Consider the following 9,205-nt stretch of genomic DNA (forward strand, 5'->3'; position numbering starts at 1 on the left):
TAAATACCTCTATTTTTATTTTGTTCCTGGAATATTAGTCACCATTTACTTATCTTTCAATAAGAACTTGATTCATGCTTAATCTGCAGTTCCTTCTGGTTCCTTTTCCTTCATAGGAATGCAATGACTGAACTATAAAATTGGACTCTCCACTGTCACATCCTCAGGACATAGGGATCTATCTGTCTATGATCGCTTAACTAAGAGTTAAGTTAGAACTCTAAAGGGAATAATCTCTGTTAGAGTGCTTTTTCCCACCCCCAATATCAGCAACTTAAAATATCCCATTTTGGGAAATGCTAGCTTGGAAAAATCTGAGTTTTCTTTTGCTCAACTAAGTGCCATGGAAAGTTCACAACACTAGGGATTCTATCTGCCAACAGTCCTGTGTCTTGCATTCATTGAAATCAGAGCGACAATTAAAGTTCCAGCAGTTCAGAATGATCCATTAATTAGCACCAGAAGCACCACACCATGAAGTACATGGTGTGATAACCATAAATCGAAACCATTAGTCTGTCTAGAAAAGCAACATGATCAAATCAGAGTCGTTATACCAGCTGCTCATTTAATCTGAGGTTGCAATGTTTTTCCCCTCCTTGTGAGGTGACTCCGCAGTGAACAAAAATATATATCATATTTAAAGCAGTATTTCAAATATATAAAATTCAGGGCTTTTCTCTGGTTGACAAATTACTTGATTAATTTTAGTTTTTATTGAACAGTTCTGCAAGATGACTGAAATCAGACAGCCTTTTAAGATGTAGGCATGAATGACCTAGGCGTTAACACTGCTTTCACGGGATCCCCTTCGAGCCCGAGTATGGCACATCTTCACACATTTTAACAGATGAGTAGCTATGATTCAGGTGATCAAGTAGCATTCTGATTTATTGCAGCTAACTAAAAAATATTCTTGCCTCTGTACCTTTGTTTATTCATAATCAGATAAAAAATTAAATCCACTTGATATTTAAGTCATTATTCTGAGTGTCCTGAATCTATAGCTAAGACAACTCTAAAGAGTAAAAAAAAAAAAAAAAAAAAGAACATTGGGAGAGAATCTGGTTTGTGATGCCTACAGAGGGTGGAAGAAAGATGAATGCAAATTCTTTTATAATTCTACAGTTAAAAGTTTGACTATAATTCTTCTCCCTTAAATTTGGACTAGAAATTAGTGATTTATTTGAATAAAACAATGAAGTCAAAGTGATATTCTGAGACTTATAAGAACTCTTGCAGCTTCTGCCAGGGTCTCTTGGATCACTTTCTTTTTTGAAAAAAAAAGTGTTTTTATTTATTTTTAGAGAGAGAGAGGAAGGGAGAGGGAGAGAAGGAAAGGGAGAGAGATAGAGGGATAGAAACATTGATGAGAGAGGAACATCATCGACCGCCTGACTCCTGCATGGCCTCTACTGGGGATGGAGCCTGCAACCTGAGCATATGCCCAAGCTTGGAATCAAACCAATACCTCTTGGTTCCTGGGTCATCGCTCAACCACTGAGCAAACTGGCTATGCTGGATCTCTTTCTTTGGGAGCCTTGATCCACCATGCATGAAGTCTGACTATCTGAGGTCACCATAGGATAGAAAGTCCACATAAAGCTGCTTTTGTTAACAGTCCCTATTAATTCCAGTCTAATAGCCACACCTGCACCAAAGTACAAGACATAAATAGCTATGTACACTCCAGACCGGTCATCTCTCAGGGGAATACCACTGAGTGACATACGTTGATACCACAGGGAACAGAAGAATCTGCCAATCGGGCCTTGACCAAATTCTTGACCTCAACATTTGCAAGATAACGTAAAATGGGTGTTGAGTTAGGTCACTAAGTTTTGGGTAGTTTGTTAAATAGCAATAGATAAATGAATTGTAGGTACATGTTTATATATGCATCTCTCACTCTCTTTTAATGGAATAAATGTAGGCAATTTTTAATGCTACAAAAAGCACTTCATAGGCATCTAGAAATTCATCTTACATACTTGGCTGCATCTTAGGTCAAGTATTATTCAGTAAACATTCACAGAATTTCATATGACAGGTAATATTTCATAAGGGTTTCTTCATTCTCAATGCTGGTGGTTTTAACAAAATTATATTTTAAAAAATCAATTTTATTTTATTATTAAAACACTCACAAATGGCATTAATATAGCACAGTGTTTTTCTATTTTATTTTACATTTGCCAAGAATGAGATAACTCCTTCTACCTAAAATAGCAACTGTTTTCTCAAGTACTTAAGGTCTTTGCTCTCCATGGTCTTTAGAAGCACATGATAAAATATTAATAGTGTAGGATAATTAAACTATCATTTTTCTCTGCTAATAAAATATTTTATATTAAAATATATTTTAGATATTATAACTACTTATAATATTAAAACATAATTCAACCAACTTGAATAGTTTTGTAATACACAGTTAATGTATAAAAATATCAAAAAAGTTATGTCCTTTTTTATGTGTAGAATGTTTTTTCAATTTGATATTTTTATCAACTTGTGCCATTCCTGAGAAAGTTTGATGGTAAGATATTGTGCTAAATTTAAATCACTTTAAAACCTATAGTGTTTTCTGCCAGCAATACCAGACAAGACAAAGAGGGAGGCAGCCAGGCTTGGTGGAAAGAGAGCAAGTTTTAAGTGCAGTAGACCATAGTTTACCCAGATCTTGAGCAAATTACTTAAACTCATTGAGCAACAGTTTTCTCATCTGTAAAATGAGCATATCTCCTTACAAGTTCCATGTGAGGATTGAATTAAACAATCTAAGTGAAACACAGCAAATTTAGTGGCACCTGAGTTTTGACTAAATGTCAGCTATTTTTCATTATGAATGCTACTACTATTCATAGAACTACTCTAAATACCACACAGTTCATTTTGAATTACTAATCTGGGAAAATATACAGTCACAACATGAGAAAACTATAACTTGTTGCTTGAGACCTCTTATTTATTTATATTCATGTGTTATGTTTTGGATAAAATCTCTCTCCTAAATAATTTTGACCTTCTAAAAATATAAAGCTGAAAAGACCAAGCCTCTTGCATACACTGACTTATTTCTTGTGAAGTTTTCCTTCCAACGCATTATCAGACACCATAATTGGTAAAAGTTATATTAAAGTGTTACTTACATTATTACACATCCCCACACATTGTTAGTTGTTAAAACTCAATTGTGTATCCAAATATTTGGTTAGAGAAAAAGCTAAACACAAGATGCAGAGGAGCAAAAGCCTATCTTTAGCTGGGAGGAAGGGGAGGTAGGTATGCTCCATAGACTAAAAGAAACAAACAAAAAAAGCAGACACATTTTTAAATTTTTGCATTCGTTATCAAAGACCACTTGGGCATACCCACATCCATCATCCAAAGACATTTGGCCATACCCACTGTAATAATTAGAGACTAGTAAAGAAAGATAAAATGTTAGAATTAGTTAAATAAACTGACAGTGAGAAATACTCAAAATTGATTATCTACAATTACAGATAAATTAAGATCTAATTTTTTTAATCCTCACCTGAGGATACTTTTTTCCACTGATTTTTAGAAAGATTGAAAGGGAATGGGGCGGAGGGGGGAGAGAGAGAGAGAGAGAGAGAGAGAGAGAGAGAGAGAGAGAGAGAGAGAGATCGTTTGTCTCTGCTCATGCCCACCCACCCGGGGCCTGGGGACTGAACCTGCAACTGAGTTTCATACTCTTGACTGGGAATTGAACCCATGACCCTTGGTCCGTGGGCTGATGTTCCAACTGCTTAGTGAAATTGGCCAGGGCTACATTTTTTTTTTTTAGTTAAAACTATAAGCTGCCAAGGCAGCAATGGCATATGTACATCTGAATAATACTTTTGAAGTATCATAAAGAAATTCTTGTGTAATTGGTATTATTTTTTGAATTAAAATATACTATACAGAATATTGAAGAAAATAACAAATGGCATTTATGTACATGTAAAAATATTCTGAAAATTATGATGATCATTGTTAATTAAAATCATTGTGTTGTTAAATCAAAATTAAATAAATATTCTATCAGCAAACCATCCATACTAGAGTCTTTAGTAATCACACATTCATGAAAAATATTATTTACTCACTATTCACCCTATACAAGATACAGATCAGTATGTCATAGATAGGACATAACCTATTTTATTTGCAGTTAATTTTTAAAAATATATTCTATTGATTTTTTACAGAGAGGAAGGGAGAGGGATAGAGAGTTAGAAACATCAATCAGCTGCCTCCTGCACACCCCATACTGGGGATGTGCCCGCAACCAAGGCACATGCCCTTGACCGGAATTGAACCTAGGACCCTTCAGTCCTCAGGCCGACACTCTATCCACTGAGCCAAACCAGTTAGGGCTGTAATTAATTTTTATAGAAACTAATATAGCAAAATAGTTGAGGGTTCTTGTTTTGATGGAAAATAGCATTGAAGTGCAATAAAATTGTAACAATAAGTCATTTATAAATAATGCTGCCATACCCACTGGAATCATGCCCATATGATTACTGCTTACATTATCTAATTTGCTATTTCTAAAATAATTCAACACCTACATTTTTTCTGAAATCATTCAGGGAAAAAGTTTTACATGTGAATTATCAAAAAATACCTAATCTTTTTCCTAAAAATATAATTATTTTCTAAAATATGTTAAATGCTTAATTTATCTTTTTTATAGGCAGTTTGTGCAAGTTTATTTATTTTTTAATGATGTTACCAGTACTACTATTCCACTGGATTGCCTTCTGTTAAATAAGGGACTATTAAAATTAAAAGTTATTTGCCCACATAATTAAGGCCTCCATATTGCTATACTTGGAAATTCTTTTTCATATTGGAGTTTTCTCTAATTGCCAGTTTTTACTTCTCAGGGACAAATACCTAACTGTAAGACTTCTCCTGCTCACCCTCTGATATGCCCCTTTTAAATTAGTTATATGGGAGAAAACTATATGACTAGGCTCATTAGGATTTGCTCAAAAGGAAGAACAGAGAGACTCTGAATGACAGTCAGAGAGCTTTCTCCATAGAACTGGTACCATCAATGGAAGGGACCATAATATTAGTTTCAGTTATAGATTTCTGCCTACTCTGGGGTTATTGATTGGGTTTGTGATAGTAAAAGTGGTTTAATAGATTTCTTGAAAAATATGTATATAGAAAGGTTTGTAATTATTGAGCCAAATTTTAGTAATGTTTTAAATCCTCACTTGAGGATATGTTTATTGAATTTGTGAGAGAGAAGGAGGGAGAGAGAGAGGGAGAGGGGAAGGGACAGGGAAAGAGAGAAACATTGATGTGAAGCAGAAACAACGATCAGTAGCCTTCTGTAAGCACCTTGATCAGGGATCGAACCTGCAACCCAGATATGTACCATGACTGGGAATTGAACCCACAACTTTTTGATGTACAGGATGATGCTACAACCAAATGAGCCATCTGGCCAGGGCCAATTTTAAGAAACCAGTCACTAATACACTCACATATGTGTTTACTTTTTTGCCTACCTGGAGGATCTCCTCCAAGTTACTATTCTCTTCTCTCCTACTTTTGCTGGCAAAGATCATCCAGGGTGAAAGGGAAGGGAAGAAAGAAGCTGTCACTTGTAGAATAACCTTTTACTGAAGAAAATTCACTTAAAAATTTGGTAGAAACTTTCAAAATACCTGACTTTCCAAAAGTCTAATAGAGATGCTTCTAAAAAGACAAGGAATGTCCACCTGGCATGGCTCAATGGTCATGGCTCAAGAGGTCATGGGTTCGATTCCCAGTCAGGGCACATGCCCAGGTTGCAGGCTTGATCCCTATTAGGGGGTGTGCAGGAGGCAGCCGATCAATGACTCTCTTATCATTGATGTTTCTCTCTTTCTCTCTCCCTCTCACTTTCTCTCTGAAATCAATAAAAATATATATTTTTTTAAAAATACAAGGCATACTTTCCCATTTGCATTCCCATTTAGTTGACATTTCATTGTAAATTAATAAAAAGTATAAGTTTTTAAATTATTATTTTAATAAATTCACTTTTTTCCTTCATTTTGCCAATCCCAGATGACCTTTTGGGAGATTCTCCAAATTGCATTATATAGCATCAATTTTACCATGAGCTTCTTGAGAACAGTAATTCTATCTTTTCATGTCTGTAGCCTTAATTTAATGAGTGAATGAATGTGAAGAGTTTAAGATCTTCTAAAACATTTTCTTACTCTAAATAAATTGGCATATAAGTTATAAATTAAGAATGCGTGGTTCTGAAGAAATTCAACTATCCAAACAAACAGAATAATGTGGAGAAGAAATTTTGAGTTGTGAAAGCTTTGTAGTCTCATAACTTTCTTGATTCTTGTTGCACTTTAATTTATTTTGTAGGTTGAATTATCTATTTTGAAGCATTTTCCCTTTATTTATAAAATATTAAAATTTATTTTACTAGATGGCATTGCTAAGAGGTCATAAACTAGTATAACTAACTTTCTCAATTATCTCTCACATTTGCAATGACAAAATTGTGTGTGCACCTTTTCACTGTGGTAAAGGATTACACATAACCAAATTTTGCAAGGAGGCCTATACTCAGGTAGCAAACTACAGACCTAAACAATAAAAAGTAAACATAAAACTGATAAATTACTATAAAACTAGAAACATATAATGAGCTATTTTGATTTATGGTATTCATTTCCATTTTACATAAGCAATCTATCTTAATATATACTACAAAACCTTACATCTGCTATATTAAGTACTACATTTCACATTTGGTTTTTCTAAAAGGGAAAGACAGTATTTGGGTAATGTAGCAATCATTTCTGTCTAGTAGAAGGAAAAATTTAAACAGTTTTTTTATGGGCCAGAGATAACAGTACTGTTTGTTCTGTGTTACTACCCTCAGTACAGTACTTACCATTTATATAGTTATAGTCATTTAATCATACTTTGGAGATTTATAGATATTTAGTCTACATAGGTTGATTTCCCCATGTTTAATATATTTATGGATGTTCTTGCTCCAGAAACCTAGTTATTGAATTCAAGTAATAGATTGTTGTTTTTCTGCATTTTATATGGATTTGTATAATTTTTATATAATTATCTTCTAAAGTGGAGACACTGTAATTCAGGAGAGAGCAACTGTTTTGATGTCATCCAGCAAGTATAAGGTACTAGGTAGATTTTGTTACCTTTTGTGTAAAAAAAATAAAGTGTAGAACAGGTTCCTAGTATCACCACTATAAGTGCCATTTTAGTAAGTAGGAAATGTCAGAATGAGCTGAATTTATCTGTAGAGCAAATACACTTTAGTGCTTATAGTTAAATGTCTTTGTTTCAAAGGTATAAAATCAATAGGAAGGCATGTTACTTCATATTTTCCTTTTGGAAATTCATCTTAACTGAGGTTAAGTAACTTAGTTTATTTAAATAATCAGTAGCAGAAGAGCAAAACACCCAGAACTCCAAAATTAACTCTTCAGTTCATTCCATACACCAAGAGCTGATTATAATTGGAAGAGTGATTAAAAAACATACTGAAGACTTAGGCCTACAGTAACATAATTCAATTCTTAGTAAAGTGAATTACTTGATTCAAGTACTTGACTCCTCACTGTGAATTGAGAAGCAACTCAGAGTGAATTTAAAGCGTTGCCTCTTTATTTCAGATCATTCTGACTACATTCAAAGATTTTGCATTGTCAGTTTTAATGAGGCTTTTGCATTTATTCTGTTTTGTTTTAAATCTTTATTGTTGAAACTATTACATTTGTCCCCCTTCTCCCCCATTGACCTCTCCCAGCCCCTCCCAGCCCCCCCACCCCAGGTCTTCACCACCCTATTGTCTGTGTCCATGGGTTTGCATTGTTTTGTTTTTATTGTTAAAGGTCTCACAAGAAAACTTGAAAATTTTATTTATAAAATCAAAGCTATAACTGGATACTATTTTATTTTGCAATCCTTTCTTTTGGTTAAACAAAACAATACCATTTTAATCTGAGAATATCAAGAAAGTTGCTTAAATTATTATCAAGAATTGATACCTACCAGGAGATATATGTTAGTGTGTGTGTGTGTGTGTGTGTGTGTGTGTGTGTGTATGTGTGTGTATATATATATATATATGATATAGATTTATCAGTTGATATATAGAAAGCTATAGTAGTTTATATATATATATATACATACACATATGTTAAATATGTAGCTATATATAATTAATATATGTGTATACTATACATGCTAATTGATATAATGCAAGCATTTTGTTTCTGTCTACTTTATAGCTTTCAGTGGATAAATATAAAAATCTAGCAATAACAAAAACAAAAGATAAAAATAAACTGATGAGTAAAATAGAACCAGAGGCCCTAACCGGTTTGGCTCAGTGGATAGAGCGTCATCCTGCGGACTGAAGGGTCCCAGGTTCGATTCCGCTTAAGGACATGTGCCTTGGTTGCGGGCAAATCCCCAGTAGGGTGTGTGCAGGAGGCAGCTGATTGATGTTTCTCTCTCATCAATGTTTCTAACTCTCTATCCCTCTCCCTTTCCTCTCTGTAAAAAATCAATAAAATAGATTTTTAAAAAATAGAACCAGAGGCATGTAAACATATGGAACAGTCTGATGAATCTCAGAGGGAAGGGAGAGGGGCAGGAAGGGTTTAACCAAAGAACTTATATGCATATATGTATAAGCCATGGACACAGACAATAGGGTGGTAAAGGCCTGGGGCTAGGCAAGAACTGGATGGAGGGGACAATGGGGGGAAAAAGGAGGAGGGACATCTGTAATACTCTCACCAATAAAGATTAAAAAAACATATAATAATTTAGACTACTCATTGTCTTATTTGTCTGTAGGCATTGCCATTTGTACATGGCTGCTAAAATTTCCATTTGTTGAGAATCACTGGAGTAGAGTGGATACAACTCTAGTAGAAATCCTTTATTCTCAGTATATGGAACTGGTGGGTTGTTATTACATGTAGTAGTTAGAAGCCAGGGATGGTACTAAACATCCTATAATACACAGAACAATTTTAAATGTCAAGGTGTGGAGTTTGAAAAACCCTGGTCTACTCAAACAGTTCTCTTAGAGTTACAAGTGAGGTATATTCTTGCTTCATAAATAACTAGGTCTGCTTCAGAATAATGGCAATATTTCTGAACTAAACAGCTATATCCA

This window comes from Cnephaeus nilssonii (assembly GCF_951640355.1).
Source record: "Cnephaeus nilssonii genome assembly, chromosome: 14".
In the NCBI taxonomy this organism is placed as follows: domain Eukaryota; kingdom Metazoa; phylum Chordata; class Mammalia; order Chiroptera; family Vespertilionidae; genus Cnephaeus; species Cnephaeus nilssonii.